Raw genomic sequence first — 24068 nt, forward strand, 5'->3', positions numbered from 1 at the left:
CTTTGAGGGGAACAAGCCTGGAGGACTGGGAAGGGGGAGGATTTCCAAATCATATGCTTAGGACTCTAGAATGTCAACCCGTGCCACTTATCCCAAATGTTATTTCCCTGAGATTTACTGGAAGTTGCATTTTCCAGTAGCCACCACTGAGGGCCAAGTGACAAATATTCAGAGTAATTATAATTATCAGTGTGTCCTTGGCCAAGGCCAAAGGCACCTTGATCACTTGTTAGTGAGAGCTAACCAATGAGGCTGAACTACTTCGTTGTGATCAAACACTGCCACCTGTTTATCAACCCTTTGAGGCCAAGAGAAGTAGCTGTCCTCATCTGACCATTCACAGCCTGTGTTGTACCCTGGTAACCTTCCTGAAAATGGCCATCCGTAAAAGGGAAGTTCATTGCCAAGTACCCGTCCCTGTGTGCACAGGTTGTAGCTGAGCTACGGCTTCCAAAGAAATCCTTGGAATCGCCATAAGTTTTGTCGCTAAAAGCACAGAACCGCCTTCATATCTTGCCTATTCATAGTCAAATTAAACATATATGTGTGAATTAAGTCTCCTTCCTTTTAAAGTGTTTTTGAATTCAAACAGTTTATGAATTTGAACTGTTTTGTTTTATTGATAGAAGCCGTCCTGACTCAAAATCCCAATAGCATTTCAAGGTATCCCAGAGAACGCGCTGTGTGACCAGAGAGCAGACCCACACAATGAGGTCCATGCCTTTTGTGTTTCCTAGGTAGTCTGCCATTAGATTTATTTTAGCTCTTATGATGTGGCAGCACAATTGGCGCCAGAAAGCGTGCTGACATGCTAACCGCAAGACCCATTGTCTCCCATGCAGGCCATCCAAGACCGCTGTGAAAATTAGCTTCCTTGCCAGCCACTTTGATCTTGTCACTCCTGCACCGAAGGCTCCTCGCTGTGCCCTAAAGCCCTTCACATCAGCCTCAGCTATTGCAGCCCAGCCCTTCCCTCACCACAGATTCTCCCCCGATCTGCTGTCAACCTCCTCTGCTCCAGCCTAGCAAAGCTATTCACAGACTCCTTTGACAGCATCTGACACGTTTGATACTTTGCTTTTTCTAGTACAGTTTACCAGAATAGAATGAGGTAAAAGTATTCTTACAAAGCAAAGTCTCTCTCTTGCGTGTGCTAGTTTCATTGGCTGCCTAACCTTTAGAACTTAGAAAAAGACACGCCGGAATGGGCCTGCATATTGACTCATGCTTTGCATATTTTATGTGGCTATCAGGCCATCTAATGTTAAAAGTTTCTCCAGGGGAAGTTTCTAGGAGGAGAAGGAGCTGTTCCAATATTACTTTAAGCAGCACAGTTTCGGGTTGTTTTAAAGCCATTTAAAAACAACAACAACAAAAAAATAGACAATTTATAGCAGCAGAAGGTACCTGATTATGAGGAGACAACAAAACTAATGGATAGATTTTGCAAGTAAGCAACATGGGAAAAGGTAGAAGGCATAAGTAAGTTTTTAATTCATATCTATTTATGCATTTATTCATCTGTTTAATAAAAAAGTCTATCAAGAGGCTGATATGTGCTAGGTTTTTTGTTTTTTGAGACAGGATCTCCCTTTGTCACCCAGGCTGGAATACAGCTGTGCCATCTCAGCTCATTACACCCTCCTCCTCCTGGGCTCAAGCGATTCTCCCACGTCAGTCTCCTGAGTAGCTGGGACCACAGGTATGTGCCACCATGCCCAGCTAATTTTTGTATTTTTTGTAGAGATGGGGTTTTGCCACGTTGCCCAGGCTTGTCTCTTACTCTCAGGCTCAAGCGATCCTCTGGCCTTGGCCTCCCAAAGTAATAGGATTACAGGCATGAATCACTGTGGCTGGCCAATTTAATCATTTTTATATAGGATTTACTGTGTGCTGAGTAAGGCACCTAAAATAATTTGAGCAATGGTGACATTAGGTAAATGCCTTTAGGTAGGAAAGAGAACCCTATCTACTGAGTAGAACAACTCAAGGTGTTACGTAAAATGAGAGATAAACAAAGGAGATTAGAGGGATTTTGCATAATTAAATACAAAGTTGGATGGTTTAATTTTCAAAGATTTTATTTAAGGTGATTTTGTATAAAGGTCTGTGTAAGGCTGACTTAGCTAGCAACTAATTGTGGTTTTCTACAGTGGCAAAACAAAAAATCTACTTTCAAACATATGCTTTTTTTTTTTTTTTCCGAGATGGAGTGTCGCTCTGTCACCCAGGCTGGAGTGCAGTGGCACCATCTCAGCTTACTGCAAGCTCCACCTCCTGGGTTCACGCCATTCTCCTGCCTCAGCCTCCTGAGTAGCTTGGACTACAGGCACCCGCCACCACACCCAGCTAATTTTTTGTATTTTTAGTAGAGACGGGGTTTCACCGTGTTAGCCATTCTCCTGACCTCGTGATTCGCCCGTCTCGGCCTCCCAAAGTGCTGGGATGACATGCGTGAGCCACCACGCCCGGCTATTTTCAAACGGATGCTTCGAATGAGCAAACCATCCATTTATCATGCAAAATGAAACACCATGGGTTGGATGTCTACCTGTGGCAACATTGTGCCAAGCACATTACTCAATTTCCAATCCAACAACCTGAAAGTACAAAGTGTTTTAATCTAGAGATGATGCACAAGGCTCAGAGGGGTTAATTGTCCAAGGTCACATAGGTGGGAAACGGCAAAGTCAGAGTCTGCTCTCCAGTGCCTCTCCCTGCAAAATGTGCACCCTTTTCATTACCGCGCCATTTCCTGAAGGGTCTCTTGCAGAAAGCTGGTTCCATGAAACTTCCTTTAAAAATTACATTTAGTGGCTGGGCGCAGTGGCTCATGCCTGTAATCCAAGCACTTTGGGAGGCCAAGGCGGGCGGATCACAAGATCAGGAGTTTCAGAGCAGCCTGGCCAATCTGGTGAAACCTCATCTCTACTAAAAATACAAAAACTAGCCGGACATGGTGGCGGGTGCCTGTAATCCCAGCTAATTGGAAGGCTGAAGCAGGAGAATTGCTTGAACCCACGAGGCGGAGGTTGCAGTGAGCCGAGATTGCACCACTGCACTCCAGCCTGGGCAACAGAGTGAGACTCTGTCTCAAAAAATAAATAAATAAATTTAGTAAAAGGTACTTACTGTGTTCTCTCTTCAGAGATTCATAGATCCAAGTCAGTATAGTAATGGTTCTAAGAAATAAAACTTAAAGAGAGAAAAAAATAATTTGGACTAACTGGCTAAGTCCGTAAGTCGTTAGACTAATGGCTAAGTGGCATTTCTAACACTTCTTTGACCAAAAACACTTCTTTCTTTATACTATTAAGTTTTGCAAACATTCATCTTTCTCAGCTGCCTCAGCAAATATGTATCTTATGTTCCCCTAGTCTTGTCCAAAATAGAGAGGAAGACTTCAGGAAGTCCCAAGAAAGTGAAGTCACAGTCACCATGAAACTCAGTTGTAGACTGCTTTCCTGTGGATGAAGCCCTTTCCTTTTATTTGTACCCAGATGTCACAATAATCCTGTGAAAGTCACTACTCACTTCAAGGAAAAAAAAAAAAGAAAAAAAAAAACGAATGCAGAAACAATCTCAGAAGGCCAGTTTAGGAATTTTTGGCTATTTAAGCCTAAATTTAAATGAGGGATTATAATCATTTTAGGTGTCCCTGGACGAGAAGTCAAATTGTTCATTTTAAAGTGAGAAGTTTCGTGTGGGTTCTCTGTCTCTTTGTTTCTCTCTCTCAGTATTTTAAATTCATGTGCATTACCTGGGTCTTGCTGGTGGGAGATGTTTGATTTTTAAGAAGGGCACCGTAGAGTGTGTTCGGTGCATTTCTCAGCAAATCCAACCTCCTCTCCCTACAGTGTTGGCTGCTTTTACTCTTAGTCACACATACGAGAAATGGTCATGTGTCACATCAAAGCTGCCTGGGGCTGGAGATGAATGTGATATGCAGTTCAGAGACGTCCAGAGCTCCCTGTGCCTCCCAGCCCTCACCACGGGAGGAAATGCACCTATTTTCTTTCTTCTGCGGAAACAGCCATGCGTACCTGCCTGCACCTTTATCATTCTAGATGCCAATGAGGTTGCCTTTAATGCTGATTAAGTCTTCCTGAGTTGAGACAAGTGATTAGCGACTATGCACTAGTGAGAAAGAGGGTCCACACACAGAATCCTATAAATGATATCTTGTGTTTCAGCCCAGCACGTGGTTGCTGAGCGTGACTCACGGTCAGGTCAGTGATTTTTCCTGTTACTCTGCCGTTTGCTTTTCTTTTCTATTTCTTTCTTTCTTTCTTTTCTTTTTTGAGACAGAGTCTCACTCTGTCACCCAGGCTGGAGGGCAGCGATGCAACCCCGGCTCGCTGCAACCTCTTGCCTCCCTTCAAGCGATTCTCCTGCCTCAGCCATGTAGCTGGGATTACAGGCACGCGCCACCACACCCGGCTAATTTTTATATTTTTAGTAGAGACGGGGTTGCATCATGTTGGCCAGGCTGGTCTGGAACTTCTGACTGCAAGTGATTCACCTGCCTCGGCCTCCCAAGTGCGGGGATTACAGGTGTGAGCCACCATGCCCGGCCTGCTGTTTGCTTTTCTTTTTCTTTTCTCTGGCAAAGTACCCACTGATCTTTTTTGATGCAGTTTAGCACTGTGTCATGTTATTGGATGGTAGAGACAAAGTAAATTTTAAGACTGAAGCCGGTTGAGAGGGATTCATCGATAAAATTGAAAGTAGCTGTGCTGATTTATCTATGCTTTCCTCTGTACTGTCAGGACACATGAGAATGTACCCATTCTCATGACTCACCCACTAGAGAAAATGTGTGACTTTAATCTGGGCATTTAAACTCTCATCCCTTTGTCTTGCGGAGTTTTTCTCTTGCATTTTTAATCAAGTTTTGTTATTTGTAAAATTAAAAGGCTTGTCTAAAACTTTTAAAGGCCCCTCCTGCCTTTTTCTCTGATTTCATAAGCAATGTGTAAACCCCTATTTTCATTTGAATGATGTAATGCTTGTTTTGGGAGTCACAGTAATTTAAACAAAGCATAGAGTACAGTGGTTCTGAAAGCTTATATCTTGCAAAAACGTAATTTGAAAATTTGAAAACAATAAGCTTATAGACCAAAGCATGAAGAAGATGCCAGCACATTTACCACAGGGTAGGTCTAATTCAGCCTACAGGTAACCAAGTCAAATGCAGAAAACGATATCTGAACATTGAGCAGACGTAAATTGACTTTGGGAGGAGGACGAAGGCGTTCTCGTCTTGGGACCTGTATTTGATCTTGGAGCACAAGGTGCCTGGGTCTGAGGCTACATCTTAGGTCCAGGTTTTATGCATCTTTAAATTGCACTCTTAATTAACTCTTCTCCAGATGAATGATGTGCCGTGACAGCACTTCAGCAAAATCGATGTGGTGCTTTTATCTCAATGACAAATCAGATAGTATTTCTGGGTCAGTGTAGTTCATCATATATCAATACATTTCAGTCTGGTTTTTTTTTTTTCTTTTGCTAAAACTTTCCCATTCTGTGGGGGGGGGGGGGGATAAAAAGAACAGACTTCCATGCCAGCTTATTGCTCTCACACCCTCCTCTCGATTGTCACATATCCAGAGGATTCACCCACCCACCAGTTTGCTGCCATCTAGGTGGCCTAATAGCTGGCAGAGCTTCTGAGCTGCAGAGAAGTGTCCAGAATGCAGAGAAGGCGGTGCTTCGTGATTGATGGCTGCTGCTGCCCTTCCCGTGAGGCTGATTCAAGCCAAGGGAATGTGTTTGCCTTGCTTCAAAGACATAGTCTTTCCTAATACAGTCTTGCTTTACTACACCACTGGTGTTGCTTCTTTTTTTGTTTCTTTTTTTAAATCTACGTAATCCTGTTTTGCTGAGGAGCTTTATTAATAACTTCTGAGCATTCCCTGAGTAATCCTCACAGAGCATCTATATGCAAGATCTATATCGCATGACACAGTTTAAAGCTAGGCAAACTGAGGCACAGGCAGAAGAGGGAATCAATCCCAGACCTCCAGGTGACAAGCTCAGAATGTTGCTCCCCAGGCCTGCTTGCCCTTCTCCTGGTCCAGGAAATACTAAGCAAGGTGGATTTCTTCAGGAAGCCACTAGGCAGCATAGTCTAGTAGACTGCCTAGGCTCAAAGCCTGCCTAAGTCCTATTCTGCCTGTGTGACTGTAGAAATAATATCCAGCCTCTCTGTGCCTCAGTCTTTTCTTTTTTTTTCCTCTCTCTTTTTTTTTTTTTTTTTTTTTTTTTTTTTTTTTTGAGAGGGAGTGTCGCTCTGTCGCCAGGCTGGAGTGCAATGGCGCGATCTCAGCTCACTGCAACCTCTGCCTCATGGGTTCAAGTGATTCTCCTGCCTCAGCCTCCTGAGTAGCTGGGATTACACGTGCCCACCATTACGCCCAGCTAATTTTTTATATTTTTAGTAGAGATGGAGTTTCACCATGTTGACCAGGCTGGTCTCCAACTCCTGACCTCGCCCACTTTGGCCTCCCAAAGTGCTGGGATTACAGGTGTGAACAACCACACCAGCCGCCTCAGTCTTTATCAATAAACTAGGGATGATATTAGCACATGTGAGGCGCTGTGAGCCAACGTATGCCAAAAGCTTTGCACAATATTTGGATACAGACAGCGCCTCCTAAGGGTTTACTATGCCTGTCTTCTCTCCACGGAGACAGGAATATCCACCTCTTATACCATAGCCCTGTGGGGAAAGCAAGACCAGACCCCGAAGGCGCTGAGGCTGTCCTGGAGCACTGGAGACTAAGAGAGTAATTTTGAAGCTCCCTGTGAAACCATGAAGATCTGTTTAAATCCAGGCTAGCTCTTCCTTCCATCTACATAACCTTGAGTCATTTGCAAAACTATCTTTCTCTTCTTACTTTTCCTTTCTCAACTGGTATTTCATGGTCAGTTTCATGTGAGTCATATTCCCTAATTGCATCACCCCCAGAACTGCCCAAATCTTTAAGACAGAACCCAGTACCACTGAGATGACCATGGGCCAGAGCTTCTGCAATATCTCAAAGGCATGAGGAAGCTTCCCACGGGCTACTGGAGGCACTGTCTTTGGCTTCCTCTGCCTTTAGCCTCCACCCCCACCCACCTGTTCTCACCTGGTTCGTCCACCCAAAATGCACAAGGACACACATGCAAGACCCCCATCTCCTCCCTCGAAAACTCACAGTGCACCCTCTACACACACACACACACACACACACACACTTGCACAGATCTCTAAGCTCAGACTTTCTGTGATTCAGTCCTATTAAGGAGCTACGATGTTACTGTTCACTCCCCTCTCATCCTCTCAGCCCATCTCCTTTTCAAATGTCAAGAGCCACTTACTGTCCACACAACTTTAGAGAAATATCTTTCCTTTCCTGAACCTGTTTCTACATCTATGAAATGGCGATCGTAAAGCCTGCCTTACAGGCTTTGAGAATTAGATGAGCTAATAGTATGCCTGGTATTTGGCACATTTTCTTGATCTGTTTGGGCTGTCACAACAAAATACCACATCCTGCGTGGCTTAAACAACGGACATTTCTATCTCACAGCTCTGGAAGCTGGAAATCCAACATCGAGGTGCAGGCAGAGTTGATTCTGGTGAGGGCGCTCTTCCTGGATTGTAGACGGCCGCCTTATCACTGGGTCTTCATATGAGTTTTCCTCTCTGTACCCACAAAAAGAGAACTCTGATTTACCTTCCTTCTTTTACAAAAACACCCATCCTACTGGGTTAGGACCCCAACCTTGGGATTTCATTTAACTTAATTATCTCCCTAACGGCCCTGTCTCCAAATTTGGTCACATGGGGGATTGTCTTCAAACTATGAATTTTAAAAAACACAATTCGGTCCATAATATACATCATAGGAGCGCAGTGACATTTGCCCTTACCCTTTCTGAGCTTCTCCCGCTCCCTGGAAGTTCCTTGGTGTCCGGTCTTTAAAGCACGTGTATGCGTCTGCCTCATCTTGGCGTCCTGCTCTCAGTGCGGCCCATGGGCTAAGAGCACTGTAGCCCTGCTTCTCACACAGGGCCAGCCTCTCAGGACTGGAGTTCTTTGTGCTCTAGAGAGCATGGCCTGTGCTACTGATGCCTGCTTCCCTGTGTCCAGAGACAAAATTATGACAAGTTTAATTTCAAGGCCTAACTGGCTTTTACTTGCAATTCTAGAATTGGGCAACGCCTCATGCTATGAAATAGAATGGATGTTCTGCTGAGCTGAGCAGAGGGAGCTGGCTTTGTGGGCAGGAAAGGGCTGAAGAAGGCAGAAACAGGGAACACAAAGCAGATTGGTCATTTCAGAATTACTCTCCTCACAGGATTAAAGCTAAATGGACTTCCTTAGGATGCACACTCAGGTAAACTGGGCTCCTTCTGACTGGTTGCTCTGAAGCTCCTGTTGTGTGGAAGACTGACCCATTTCCAAGTTCAGTTTGATGATGTAATACTGAACGTAAGTGGCTCCACTCTGGTTTGGCCTGGTCTGCTGGGGCCTAGTGCAGGAGCTCAGTCTAAAACAATGGCTTCCCATAAACTTTGTTTAACATGAGCCAGTCATCCTCTCAACTTCCTGCCACTCAGCCGGCGACTACCTGACTGGGGTCCCTGGCCAAGCAGATAGATGTGTGCTCCTTCGAAGCTCTACCTTGTTGCACCCCTAACCTGCTCTCCTTCCAGTCGATGTCACCCCAAATAAACGAGGCTAGTAGGCACAGACCCCACAGTCACAGATGGGTCCCTTAGGTCCCCCTGCAGGAGATCTCTGGTCAGGCAGGCAGAAATTCATTCATGCACATGAAGGGCTTGGATCAACACTTCACACATTCCGAAGTTTCCACTATTTCTTCTGATCAGGTGTTATTTTGGGTCCTGTTGCTCCTTCAGAAGAATAAAAGTATGAGTCTGTGGTCACTTCTAGCTCAGCCTGTATCTGACCTCAGTCTTCTATTACTGCCTGTCTATGTTGAGCAAAATAGTTCATTGAGATACATACATATTTAAGCAATCAGGGAAATTTGATCCAAAAGTTCAATAAATATATAAAAGCCTGTAGGAAAGATTAATGGAAAGATCAGGTAATAACATGAGATGGCTATGAGAAGTATTTTCTGTGTTGAAATGTTCATTGAAGAAGCTCATATGGTAAAAATATCAGTAAGGCTCAATCACCATGAGCTTAGACATATGCAGACCCGCCAAATCAAAATGAGATCTTTTTGTGAATGTGTTATTTGTAGTGAGGCTTGAGGCACAGAGCAGATGAGAGGTGTCTAGGAGCTTTTCTCCCTGCCAGTCATCTTCTGGTTTTCATGGAAGAAGAGGCGATGTGATTGCTATGGAATTCCGTACTTCCCTCCCTACAGCATTGCCCCACTCATGGCTTTATTCACTGACCATGATTTCTAGATACAACCTGTCCAACCGGATGCCTGGAGACTACTGGCCGAACCTGCGCTCACTGGGCAGTGAGAAGGTGGGTGAGGTCACACTCTGTGTTTACCATGTCGGTGAGAGCTCCAGGGTAATTCACACTACCCATTTCTGAACCCTCAAGCCCAAAACAACTGTAGACCACTTCTCCTTTACCTCAAAAGATTTGCTGAGATATCAGCTCACAATAAGGCACATTAATGGGAGAAAAGTCTTTATACATTTATTACTACTGTGCACACAGGGAGAATCACAGAACAATTACCAGTATCCCAGTGGGGCACATATGCTTATATATGCTACTTCTGAGGGAAAGGGAGGTAGGAAGTGTGGGTGATTCTAGGCGGATAGTAAATGATTTTTAGGGGAATTTAATGGACTTGAGGAACATACAGCGGTCTGGGGCAAAGTCTGTTGGGGCCACAGAGAAGATGATGGTTTGTGACAAAAAGTCTATCCAGATATGTTAGTCTCCCCTCCTGTAAGATGTGTTCAGTTGATGAAAACTTGGAAAAAGGACCAGAGGTTATTGTTTTCTTCTATGGTAGGTCCAGATTTTAGGCAAATAAGGGAAGTTCAGAGAAAAATCTCATCCTATGCTTTGGGAGAGATGTTGATGGGGGGAGAAAGGTGATTAGAGAGATTTTGAGATTTTTTTTCAGTACAGTGTATACAAAGTGCCATATTTTGGGGTATTGGTTTGTGAGTCCCTGCAACAGGAAGATGCCAAGTTGGTCTTCAAGACAACAAAACAAGCAAGCAAAAGTTGTGCCCTTGCTGTTCTACATTCCAGAAAAAAACTATGCATTTCTTGAAATAATTTTATTAGTACTGTCCAGAGAATAACCATCATATGAATATATCAGATTATATATGCCCCAAATTGCACATCTATTATGTATCAATAAAAAATAAATTTAAAAAAATGTTAGTATTTAAATTTATATATTGTTCACTAGGGGCTTGCACAATATGGGCATTGAGTGAGATTTCTTTTTTTTCTCTCCTTGCTTATCTTTCTCTTACACTGACAAACAGAGGGCAAACTAGGAAAGGTATAATCATGCATGATATATGTGGGTTTATTATCCTCTCTTGATGTGCCACCCGCAGCGAAAAGAACTACATGTTCTGACTTCATGGGTTCAGTGGCCATCCCAAAGCTAGAAGAAAGTATTTGTGGTACGGTTGTTTTTTAAAATGCAAAAGGCCTGTTAACTCTATGGTGTTTCCAACATCCAGGATAAAGCTGACCAACACTTTCAATGAAGCTGTTGAGTCTCTAATGAGCCATATACACATTGATCTCTGTTTTATCTGACATAAAAATGGCATTTGTAATTTGTGCCTCAGTTAACGTACTTCAGCATAAGGGGAAGATGTGAGCTGTGTCCTAGAAGGCAGGGCAAAACCACCTTGCTTTCTTTACTTTGACATCACTGCTGGTCTTTAAGTGACTCTCTAGTCACACATCCATTATCAGGATATTCCCAGAAATTCTCTGATGCACATTCTGATTGCCCCCACTTTCCAGCGGGACATACACCACTCAGCGCAGGCTGGGAAATAGGAACCAAGTGGCAGGGGCCCCAGAGGCACCGGTCTCCCTGGCGCTAGGATGAGAAACGAACCTTCACCATGCACATCAACACACAATTCCTTTTGGGATACAAAGTGGTCACATTGGAAACTACTTTATTGAAGTTTAAATTTAGCTGGAACAGAATTTCTAAATTCCACAATCAGAATACAGTTTTCTAAAACTGTACTTGGAACACTTGGAAACTGATATGGTTCGGCTATGTCCCCACCCAGATTTCATCTTGAACTGTAATCCTCATAATCCCCACATGTCAAGGGCAGGACCAGGTGGAGGTAACCAGATCATGGGGTCAATTTCCCCCATGCCATCCTCGTGATAGTGAGTCTCACAAGATCTGATGGTTTAATAACTGTCCTGCATTTCCCCTGCCTGCACTCACTCCGTCCTGCCACCCCGTGAGGAAAGTGCCTGCTTCTCCTTTGCCTTCCACCGCGATTGTAAGTTTCCTGAGGCCTCCCCAGCAATGCGGAACTGTAAGTCAATTAAACCTCTTTCCTTTATAAATTACCCAATCTCGAGTGTTTCTTTATAGCAGTGTGAGAACAGACTAATACAGAAGCTAATAGATGAGCATTAACAGAAATATTTCTGGATAGAAATCTAATCCACTAAATGATAATATCTTTCTAAAAGTATGGCCCCACAACCAATACAATTAAATAGTAATTAGCAACACTTGCCCTTTTGTAACCAACAAATGGTATCCATAACTGGTTGTGATGCTGAGATCCCTGGAGTGTCTTATAACTTGGGTTGTGTTTCTAAAACAAGGATGGAGAAATAACTTAAAGATAGCTAAATCGAGTACTCCGAATTGCAAGAGAGCTTTTCTACTTTCTAGGGATTGTGTTACTTGTTTAACCAGAACATCCAAAGGTGGATGTGCAGTGATTATGATAATTTATCTAGCATGAAATGTGAGCATATTGAAGAATCCTTATTCTACATAAACCAAATCAATACTACTTCCAATAACGTCTACAACTTGAAAAATTACAGACACCGAGTTAAAAATTTAGACTGAGACACAGATCTCAATCCAGGAAGGTAAGTTTCTGCTTATATTTAAATAAATTATCATAACCCCAGTAAGCACAGAGGTTCCTTTTATTTAACCCCATGTTGACCCTAACATGCAAGGCAAAGAATATAATTAATAAAAGTTACGTTTGTGTTATGGACACTAACATCATTGCTGAATAATGAGATATGGAAAGGGGTTTTTCATTAAATTGTGCCTTTGTGGAGCTAAGGCAATTTGCAACGTTTGCATCATTACCCAAGTAATATAGGTACTTAGAGTAACAATGTTACAGGAGGAAACAGAAAAGATATGTGTGGAGACCCAAATCCAGCAGTTGTAATTTCCCCACAGTTACAAAGTGGCAAAGAAATAGACTAAAACCCTGGTCTTCAAAGAAAGGCAGGAAGATGTTAATATCAGAAATAATTGTTCTCCAGGTACTCAAGAGTTCAAGGCTGAAATTTTACAAACCGATGGTAGACAGTTTATCACAGATGTATGCCAAAGTGAGTGATTTATCCTTGCACATAACCTAATAAGCTCTAACATTTGTGCAGCATTTTATAAACTTTAAATTACTATTTCCTACACCATCTTAGCTGGATATCAAGAAAGCTCAATCAGAGAGGCAGATAAGGTAATATCCCTTGGGAAACTAAGCTCAGAGTCAATGACGTAATCATATTCAACTAGGAATATAAAAGACAATAGCCTGATAGAATCATAGAGAAGAGACCTCCAGGTACCGTCTAGTCAAGCCTGGTGCCTTGAGCAGGATGGTATCTAACATGCCCAAGACAGTTGACAAGACAATTATGATCAATTCCCCTAGTCTTGGTCCAGGGAGGCCACCTGTGAGATACCTGGGACCCAGCCAGGCTTCTGCTTGTTTCCTATGCATTTTGTTCATTCAGGATTGGGACCATAATGCCTTCATCCCTGATCCCCGCCCTCTCAGCCACAACTCAGTATCGAGAGAAGGATATATTATCATCGATTCTCTAAAACATTTTTGATTTAATCACTTATTAATGCACTGAAGTCATCTTTCAGAAGTAATTACAAACATAGGCAAAGGATTAAATCAATGCTTTTTCTCATCAGGAAGTGGTTTATGTGAGATTTTTCCAATAGGAAAGGCCAAAAAAGCGAACAACTCAATAGCACAGAAGACCCTTTTGTGGTGTCTTTTTTAAGTAAAATGACAAACTTGGGGAAAAAATAGTTTTCCAAAAGGAATTAACAAGAAAACTGGCAAGCAGATAGAATGTCAGATGATGCTAAAACAGTGACAAATGCAGTCAAGGAAACTATAACTGTGTAACTGTGGGCGGAATTAGATCAGACGCTGACCTTTCCCAAACACCTAAAGAAAACAGCTCTCGAATAATTACTGTTGAAAGGAGCCTGCAAGGTTCCCCGTGTGTCTGTGGCTGGGACTCGGGAGCATGTGCGTGACCATCTGCTACCGGGCACAGAATGCCAGGCTGCCGGCGGTGCCCTCTGTCTCATTGGCGAGGCCGCATTTCACTCCAGCTCCTCATGCCATCGTATCACACATCTTTGTTCTCTCCTCTAAAATATAACCACTTGTTTTATATCTTGAATGTAGCATAGAGAAGCTTTGCAATTTTATCACCAAAGATGCCATAGTGTGAGCCACGGCAGAGAATAACAGTCAGCAAATACATGGATCCTCTTCCATTTAGGACCAAAGATTACAGAAGGTGGACTCAGTGCCTTCAATCGAGGTGTTTCAACATGCAAATGTAGACTTCTTCCCTTGTTTACTGTATGACAATCCAGCCCCCATGTTCCATACTTGTACAATGCCAATAGAATTTCATTTATTGCTGGCATATAATCACAAAGTTAGGTGAAAATGATAAAAACCTCTTATCTACAGATAAGCAAAAGATAATTAATGAATATATTGATTCTTTTTCCCTGTAAGGGGGAAAAGCAGTCAAAAACAATTTGCATATCTATAAATTAGAATCATCTTTGTGTTCCCTGTATCCTTAAAATTATGATTATTTTAACAAGAAAATATCGACCAAAAGTGAGCCTTGTAAAACAGAATTAGCTATTAAGAACACATCTAGGGTAGAGAGGAAAACAATTAACATCTATTAAAATACTCACCAGTTATAAAAAGTTATAGTAACATAGGACAAACTAACACAGGTATTGACGATAGTTATAAGCAAAATCCTAACCAAGGAGATCTAGTGGCTTTTCCTGAAAGATTCTTCCTCCTTAAAGTATTTCAGATCCCATACCTTTGTTATTTCTTTCAGCTATTCCAATGAGACCTGATTCCTTCAAATAAAACCTGCAACTTCAGCCTTCTCAACTTTAGCCCATCTTCATCAGTGGCAATCATCCTTGGCAGTTCATGCATTCACTCATGTATTTAACATACATTTACTGAGCACCTGCCAGTGCACACGCTGTGATCGGCACTGGGTTACAGGGGTGGGCAAAGCAAATTGCTTCAGGCCTGCCCTTACGGGACCTACAGTCCAGTGGATGCCTTTTTAATTCTGAGAAATTCACAGTTGCTTCATTGTAGCGATTGCTCTGTGAAAACTTTAAAATCATGGTCATTAATATTTTATATCAATTCACTAGCATTCTTCTCATCTATTCAGGCCAGTACTATCTATTCTAGCCTAAAGAACACCCCATCCCTGCTCCAACCTCTACATCATTTATTTCTCAACTTTTATGATTATTATATGCACAATACAAATATGCCAAGTGCCCGCCCTCTCTCTTTGCCTTCAAATCTTATCTCTTGGTACCTTGAAAGTGCTGCTCAATAATTCCATCTTCTATAAAGTTCTCACTTGATTTCAGTGATTCCCACAGTACACTTGGCACTTACATACGGCTGTAAGTTCTCGTGTATGTATGTTATTGTCGTTCTGTGACTTTGAGTTTTAGAATTACTGACGATGTGGGCCGGGCGCGGTGACTCATGCCTGTATGGGAGGCCGAGGCGGGTGGATCACGAGGTCAGGAGATCGAGACCATCCTGGCTAATGTAGTGAAACCCCGTCTCTACTAAAGATACAAAAAATTAGCCAGGCGTGGTGGTGGGTGCCTGTCGTCCCAGCTACTCGGGAGGCTGAGGCAGGAGAATGGCGTGAACCTGGGAGGCAGAGCTTGCAGTGAGCTGGGATCGCGCCACTGCACTCCAGCCTGGGCGACAGAGCAAGACGCCTTCTCAAAAAAAAAAAAAAAGAATTATTCATGATGTGAACAGATACCCACGTTCATAGCAGCATTATTTACAATAGCCAAAAGACGGAAACAACCTAAGTGTCCATTGATGGATGAATAGATAAATAAAATGTAATATGTACATAAAACAGAATATCATTCAGTCCTAAAAAGGAAGGAAATTCTTTTTTTTTTTTTTTTTTTTTTTTTTTTATTTAGAGAGAGTGTCTTGCTCTTTTTCCCAGGGTGAAGTGCAGTGGTGCGATCATAGCTCACTTCAGCCTTGAACTAACTCCTGGGCTCAAGTGATCCTCTTGCTTCAGTCTCCCAAAGTGCTGGGATTACAGGTGTGAAACACTGCACCTGTCCAGGAAGGAAATTCTAATACATTCAACAACATAGATGAACCTTGAGGACATTATGCCAAGTGAAATAAGCCAGTCACAAAATGACAAATACTATACGATACCATTTACATGAGGAACATAGAGTAGTGGAATTTGTGGACTCCAAAAATAGAATGCTGGTTGCTGAGAACTGGGAAGAGGGAAAATGCAGAGGTATTGTTTAATGGGTAAAGAGTTTCAGTTTTATAAGATGAAAAATATTCAAGGGAAGGATATATATCATTGCGAATATTCTTAATGCCACTGAATTTTACACCTAATGGTTAACATGGTAAATTTTATGTTACATGTATTTTACTACAATTTTTAAAAAATCTTTTTTAAAATCGTATATGCTTATCCCCACCACCCTCGCTCCCCATTTGGTTGTAAGGAATTTAAGAGATGCTGCATTTTGCTATCTTATAGTCCCTGTTGCCATTTGTTCTGTAAACACGGGAAATATTAGATGAGTAAATATGCTCGATGGGCATACTTGAATATGACTGCAAAGTGACTACCTAAGAGAATGAGAGAGAGAAGCAAGAAAGTTCCTCAGCATCAGTGCATCTCTGGTTTCAGTATTATGTGGCAGCCATGTTCTGGAGGAAACCAAGGTCAATGTAGCCTAGATTTCAAGGAGAGGACTGTGGCAAAGAACCTCTGGTTTCAGTATTATGTGGCAGCCATATTCTGGAGGAAACCAAGGTCAATGTAGCCTAGATTTCAAGGAGAGGACTGTGGCAAAGAACCAAATATGCAAAAAAATTACCTTAATCTACAGGAAAGGAAAAATGAAAAGTATCGGGAAACGTAATCCCTGGAAGAGCTACAGGGTTAATATGGGAGGAGAGCACTTTGTTAAAGAGATTTTTGATAAAGGGTAGAAGCAAACACGAGCCTGAATGAGAAAACCTGTGAGCAATGTACAAAATACGGATCAAATAAGATGGAAGAAAATGCCTCAATCTGTTGAGGGAAAATGCAGGAAAAGATCATTTCTACAATAGAGGAAAAGACATGAACCAATGAAAATAATAATATTTCTTTCCAGGCCAACACTAAACATAAGTTGCAGAGCTGGCCTGTGGTGGAACTCACAAGTCTTATTGGCAATATATGTGAGGAGACAAAAAGCAACATATGGAGAAATACAAAAATATACTCCCTAGAGATACTGCCTCTTCAGATGTCAAGAAAAACCTGGATGAAATGAAGCAAGAGTGGCACGCTGCAAAGTTACAAATTCAAGGCCACCCACAGAACCAAACATTAACACTTAGGTAACTTGGTACTGAAATAGTCCCTTTCTTTTATGACTTCAGTTGAAGACTCTAGGGAGGGAAAACAGAGACGTTGGATCATTCTATGATGCTTAATGACTCCACCATTAAAAACAGGAATCCAAAGTGGGAAAAGGAACTGACTCCTTGCTTGATTTCTGTCTCCCCAGGTGGAGCTGGTCTCTTGGGCAGCCTGACATCTGGTCCACTCCTCTGTCCTATGCTGGGATCATCATGACCGTAGAGATTACGTCACTGTTTTGCATCCTTGTTACATAACTCAGTTCCTGGTAGATTGTAAGTACACAGAGGTGTTTTTTTTAATTAAAAAATGGATGACTGAATAGAAGAATGGACCAATTGCCTTTTTGTATTCTGGCCACTGTTGATTAGTTGTGTGACCTCAATTAGGATATTTTAACTCTCTGTGTCTTCGCTTCCTCATTTATATGTTGAAGGTAATGACAGTTCCTACCTACCGCACAGGCTTCTTGAAGATTAAATGGCATAGGGTGGGTAAAAGGTTTAGATTAGTGCCTAGAAATAGCACGTTTCACTGAAAATTACCTATTACTCATATTATTTTTGCTAAGAGATTGTATAAATCTAATAAGCATCATATAGTTTACTATGCACAGATAATTTTTAAATCTTATAAATACAAATTTAACCCGCAAAAAAAAAAAATTCAACATAGTTACCACCTAACAGTAAAACGTTACCTGTTCATGAATTCATTCAAGGCAGTAAATCACATTGAACTGCAAATATTTTTACAGTATCTAAGTATGAAATACTAGAATACCTTTAATGTATTTAAAATTAAAAAATCATTATAAAGCACAGCATGTAATTCTTTACATTCTTTTTTCTAACACATGGGAGACAATTTAACTTTGTGTTTCAGATTTCTGTTCTTATCATAAATTATTTATTCCTCATTCAACACGTATTTATTAAACACCTACTACATTCTACACACAAGGGAGGCAATGGTGAAGTAAACACAGCTACCGCTCCCTTTGAGATTATGTTTCTGTTAGGAAAAACAAATACACATACACAAATAGACACACAAATACACACGTCAACACAGAGAGATACACATATATACACACACGGATATTCACACATAGATATAGACACACATATACCTACATAGACACACACAGTTACACACACATAGATATGCATACACATAGATACACACATTCATAAATACACACAGACACATGCACATAAATATACATGTGTATATACATACATACAGATATATACACACATATATACACCTATATATGTACACACACATAGATACACACACTTATACACACACACATATACACACACAATGTTGTGGGACCATAACTGGCACGGAGAAAACTGATTACAAAGGGTAGAGCATGAATAAGATGGCTTATATAGTGTACTCAGGGAAGGACAGTCTAATATAATAACATTTCAGCAAAGAACTGATTGAAGTGAGGGTGCTGTCTGGGAAGGGACCATGTCAACAAAGACAAACAAGGAGGTGCAAAAGCCTGAGGTGGGAGCGTGTTTGGAGCATTCCAGGAACAGCATCGATGCAGTATGGACAGAGAACAGTGGGCAAGGGGAGAGGGGTATGAGATTAGATTGGGAAGGCAGCTGGGAGCAAGAATATCAATGCAGATTTTGCTCTAAGAAAATGGAAGCTATCAGAGGGATCCTGTGCTAAGGAATGATGTGATCTGGGTTATGTTTTGGAAGTGTCACTCTGCCTGCTGTGCAGACAGCAGATGGAAGGAGATCTAAGATGAACAAAGGAGACCACTTAAGAGACTTTCAGGAAATGGTCATGGCTTGGACTAAGATTCGGGGCAAATTTAAAATAGAGCCAAAGGGACCTGCTGATGGATGGGATGCATTACGAGGGCTAGATCTGTGGCTTTATGTGACCCGCTGCAGCAGGTGTGCAGACACTTGCTTTCTTGAAATGTCCTTGATGTTGCTTTTGTTGTTGTTGTTGTTATTGTTTTTGCTTTGTTTTAATTTCTTTACATCTCTGTGATTAAAGCAGACTGAAGTTCATGAATCTCTGTGCTGAAGTGGATTGTTTAACTGTAGCTATGAGTAGAACTGACAGTTCTAAGTCTAATTCCAACAATGGGAATTGTGGCCTTTCTGAGCTTCAGTTTCCTCAATTATAAAGTAAGAAAACCCGCTAGCTTTGCAAGTCTGTACCTCTCCTACCAAAAGCTATGGTATTGGTGTCAGTTTGGTCACAGGCTTTCCCAGTTGGTACAGCCCCCTGGGACAGGGAAGGAATTAGTTCAATTGACTGCAAGAAGTGAATTTTTTTTTTTTTTTTTTAAAAAAAAGGAAGGAAATTTTAAATTTTTTATGTTGATTGGCTTGGTTTCCATTGAGATCAAGGATTATTCCAGCAAGTTGAGAGTTATAAAACACGAGCTATCTGCTACCGTATTTTATTTTTCCGTACTAAAAAAGTGTGTGTTTTCAGATAAATTTCAATTTATCAATCTTTTGTGTTTCATCTTATAACAGTTTTACTAAAAATTGTTTGACTCATGTGGTCTTCAGGTTGGGGAAGGCTAGGACAGGCGGCACCGCGGAGTGGTTAAAGCAGGGTCTCAGAGGCAGACTGCGTCGATGTGAAACCCAGCTCTGCCACTTACTGTGTGATCTTGGGAAAATTACTCGCCCTCTCTGTGCTCAATTTCCCTGTCTCTAAAATGAGTATAACAGTAGTACTTCCCTCAGAGCCTCAGAATTGCTGGGATAATCAAATGAGTTAATGTCCAATGAGCACTTAGAACGTTGCCTGACACATAGGAACACCAACTAAGAGCCCCTTATAATTATTATTTTTATTTCTACTCAAATACTGTACCTACCTCTATTTTTAAAGAATTTGAAAAATACTTGATATTTGAAATCTCTGCGATTATTTCAAGGAATTTAATAGTAAAATGATACCTGGGCCTTCGAACTGTCATTTAGGATGGACCACTTGGGAAATGTGCCTTTTTAAAACATCATGGATTTTCAAATCTGAAAGAACTCTGTTCATCCTACTCTGCTCATTTAGTGGTCCTAAGTATTTGTGGAAATTCTTTCTGAGCTTATATTCATACATCTGTCAAATAAAGATTAACTTCTTGAGGTTGCTGTTAGGACTAAAAGAGATAATACATGCAAAGTGCTAGAAAGTATATTAATATTACATTCTTTACCTCTCCACCCTCAGTCAAAATATGTGTGACTTAAGCAGTGTATGTGAAATTTAACATGATGCCTTCAGGATTCAGAAAAGAAATGAGGATTCAGAAATGAAATGTCTGTGGAACACACGTGGATAAGAGTTGCTTATGGCCAGGCATGGTGGCTCACGCCTGTAATCCCAGCACTTTGGAAGGCTGAGGTGGGTGCATCACGAGGTCAGGAGTTCGAGACCAGCCTGGCCAATATGGTGAAACCCCGTCTCTACTAAAAACACAAAAACACTAGCCAGGCGTGGTGGTGCGTGCCTGTAGTCCCAGCTACTCGGGAGGCTGAGGCAGGAGAATCACTTGAACCGAGTAGGCGGAGGTTGCAGTGAGCGGAGATTGCACCACTGCACTCCAGCCTGGGCAATAGAGGGAGACTCCATCTCAAAAAAAAAAAAGAGTTGCTTACAAGAAAACAAGGCCATTAATAGTGACATTGTCCCTGTGAGCAAAGAGGACCAATGATGTCCCTGAGCTGTGGACACCACTAGGCTCCTATACCCCGCCTCTGCAGGACCACCCTACAACCTCTCACCCCACCGAAACAACCACATTTTTGATTGGTGGTTCCTCAGTCTCCTAATTTCAGAACATTTCGTACCAATGGACTTGAGGAGGTGGAAGGTTCCCCTATTCATTCCTTGAGATTTTCAAAATTGGCTTTGTTTGCGTTTGGGATTTTTATTTTTTTAATATGGACTTTGTATTTTTAAAGTACATTTAAGAAAGGGCAGTGGCATATAACATTTCGTTATTATTGATTACTTTGTCACATGTCACCGAGAGGTAAAAGCAGCATTGCTTAGAGGAAAGAGCACAGCCCAGCAAGTCAGGACAACAGGGCCAACCCAAATGCACCCTCACCAGTCAGGAGACGCTGACTCGGTCATTTCCCCTCTCCGTTTTCTTCACTCTAAATGGAAGATATTGAACGAGATGGTTTCTAAGGCCTTAATTCCGTCTATAATCCTTTGATGTATGAACACCAGAGGAAGCTCCTGGTGGTCCCTCCCCTTGGGCCTGGACAGAACAGGAGAATGGCCGACTGCTGGGCCTTCCTCAGAGCCCTCTCTGCCAAGTGCCTTACATGTGCCCTCTTGATCAATTAAGGGAACACAGCGTCAGAATACTGGAAGGAACCATTTTTCTTTGACTTGTTTAATACATTTCTGTTTCAGACCCTATCATGGTAAGTGTTCTGGCCATTTTAACAGACATAAACAGAAAAAATGAGAACTCATCCTCTAATTTTGTCTGTGGTTATAGAAAGAATATCAAACAGACTGATGGAACTGTTGGGAGTCTTAAGAAAAGAGATAGTTTGTCGTTTCAAGCATAGCCTGGCAAATATCTGTCCTCTGCAAATTAAGTCAGAAGTTCAATGGCACCTATGAGGCCTGGGGCTGCCTGAGCTGGACATCTAAGTGCCATGTGGGAGGGGAGGATCCTTGGCCAACAGCATTCTGGAATACCACTGGCTAAGTGTCCTGGCCATGAAATCAGGTGTTATATCGATTAAAGCCAATATTTGTGTGTTTTATGAGGAATCAGGCAGTAACATTTTTAAGCAGTTAGAAATTATTCTTTTCTTCCTAGAAGCATCCTTTCCCAAAGGCAAACAGCCATTAGCATGCTTGATGGGATGTGCTTTCTCTGTGTATTTAGCGAAAGACCATCACACTTTTGCCTCAGTTGTCATGCTCATTTTTTGGTTTGTGACCTTTATGGAAATGAAGAAAATAATTAAGTCTGCCTGCTTGTGGTCTAGGACAGAAGCTGTCACTGCATGTTTTATGGTAAAATTGCTTGAGAGGAAGCAGCTGCATGTGAGCCTGATGGTCCCGCCATTGTACGGCCGGCCCCCTGATTTCTGGAGGAGGTCATGCTTTTTCACGGGTTCATGGCCAGCCAGTTACCTTTTGTCACATTTTTGTTCTTCCTTTATAATTTTGTCAAACTGAGGAAAAAAAAAAAAACCTGCCACAGTGTGCAGAAAGCAAACTGAATCTGGTGCTGCCATTAGGCACATCTGTATTTCCATGGCAAAGTGTACAACTGTGAATGACTTTTTCTTAGCAAAATCCTTAGTGTTTGTCTTCATTCTTAGAAAGGCAAGCAGCCTCCGCTGTAGTCATTCCTTACTTGAACATGCTAAGAAGCCCTCCCAGCCTTCCTTAGCAATAGAGAAACTCTTACCGGGAAGGGGTCCTGATCCAGACCTTAAGAGAGGGTTCTTGGATCTCACCCGAGGAAGAATTCAGGGCAAGTCTGCAGTGCAAAAAAGTGAATTTATGAAGAAAGTAAAACAGTGAAACAACAGCTGCTCCATAGACAGAGTAACGCATTCCCAAGAGTAAGAGGAAGAACACGTTCATCCTAGATGCAATACGTGTTTATATACAGAATCAAAAAAAAGATCATGGGGACATAGTGCTCTGCTACATGGGTTTGTGACAAAGGATTAATTTTCTTAATTACTATATTTTGCAGGTATCGATATTATTATCTTTAGAGCAAAATTAGGAATGCTTCTGTTCTCAAGATATTGGGATACCAGGACACTCCTGAGTCTGGCCTGTTTAGTAAACGTCATCAGTCTGTTCCCTTTACCATAAACATCCAGAGGCTAGGAATGCCTAACTTTCTAGCAACACAGCCCAGCAGGTCCCAGCCTCATTTTTCCCAGCCCTCACTCAAGATGGAGTCGCTCTGGTTCAAACACCCAAACCATCATTCTGAGTAAACTATCGCAAGGACAGAAAAGCAAACACTGCACGTTCTCACGCATAGGTGGGAACTGAACAATGAGAACACCTGGACACAGGGTGGGGAACATCACCCACCGGGGCCTGTCATGGGGTGGGGGGAGTGGGGAGGGATGGCATTAGGAGACATACCTAATGTAAATGACGAGTTAACGGGTGCAGCACACCAACGTGGCACATGTGTACATATGTAACAAACCTGCATGTTGTGCACATGTACCCTAGAACTTAAAGTATAATAATAAAATTTTTTTAAAAATTAAAAAAACCAAACCATCTCTGGAACCATTGTGCAGATTTCATAAGCTACAAAGCCTTGTATCTCAGTCCCCACAGATGTTTTCATGAAGCTGTTCTTCAGTACTGATTTGAATTTGGGGTCCACCTCCCTTGTTGTAAGTATGGGCCAGGCCTGGACCAGAGGTTAAGGTGACTTGGTCACTCCCTCTATAAGTAAAGCTTTTTCCTTGCGTCAGGTCTATATACGTCAGTTCTTTCTCCACTTGGGATAGGATCTTTCCAAGCAAGCTCCTTGACTGCTCATGCAAAGAAACCCTGGCTTTGTCCTATGACTAGGATGAATATAGTCTAGACTTAGGCTTGATGTCCATGGAAACCAAGAGAAGAACCAGGTGAAAGGAAGAGTCTCTCCAACTCCTCCAGGTGGTGACTTTCAGAGGAGCATCTTCCTGGGTCACCTCTTATCCTTTGGCCCTCACACTACATCCCAGTGGAGGTCAAAACCAGGACTCAACAAAAAGAGGCTAATACTCTCAGACCCAGGGGTATTCGTGGGATTTTGGCCTTTCCCCAAAACCTCACTGTTACCAAGCAGAGGAATTCCTGCACGCTGGCTGAGGAGAACTAACTTTTTTATGAATACATTCCCGAGGAGGGGACAACCTTCCACGCATGCTGTTGATAACTGAGTGTAACAGATTCCCTGGTGGACTCTGAAGGCTCTGGCTTGGGATTACTTTAGCCATAAAACTGCCTCATTACCAAGTCCTTCTGGTGCTTCTGGAGCTCAGCTCCCTTGGAAAGTGTC

At 42.1% G+C, this 24068-nt stretch overlaps 1 protein-coding gene across 2 annotated transcripts in view; it reads left to right on the top strand.

The window, feature by feature from the left end:
* The window catches only part of CHRM3 (cholinergic receptor muscarinic 3), a 511637-nt gene that overhangs the window by 410497 nt on the left and 77072 nt on the right, over nt 1-24068 (top strand). For both annotated transcript variants that reach the window (XM_073011865.1, XM_037986064.2), the window contains one exon: nt 17157-17283. The gene's annotated coding sequence lies outside the window, so the exon portion shown is untranslated. The remainder of the gene's footprint in view (nt 1-17156; nt 17284-24068) is intronic.

Source organism: Chlorocebus sabaeus, chromosome 25 (genome assembly GCF_047675955.1).
Source record: "Chlorocebus sabaeus isolate Y175 chromosome 25, mChlSab1.0.hap1, whole genome shotgun sequence".
In the NCBI taxonomy this organism is placed as follows: Eukaryota; Metazoa; Chordata; class Mammalia; order Primates; family Cercopithecidae; genus Chlorocebus; species Chlorocebus sabaeus.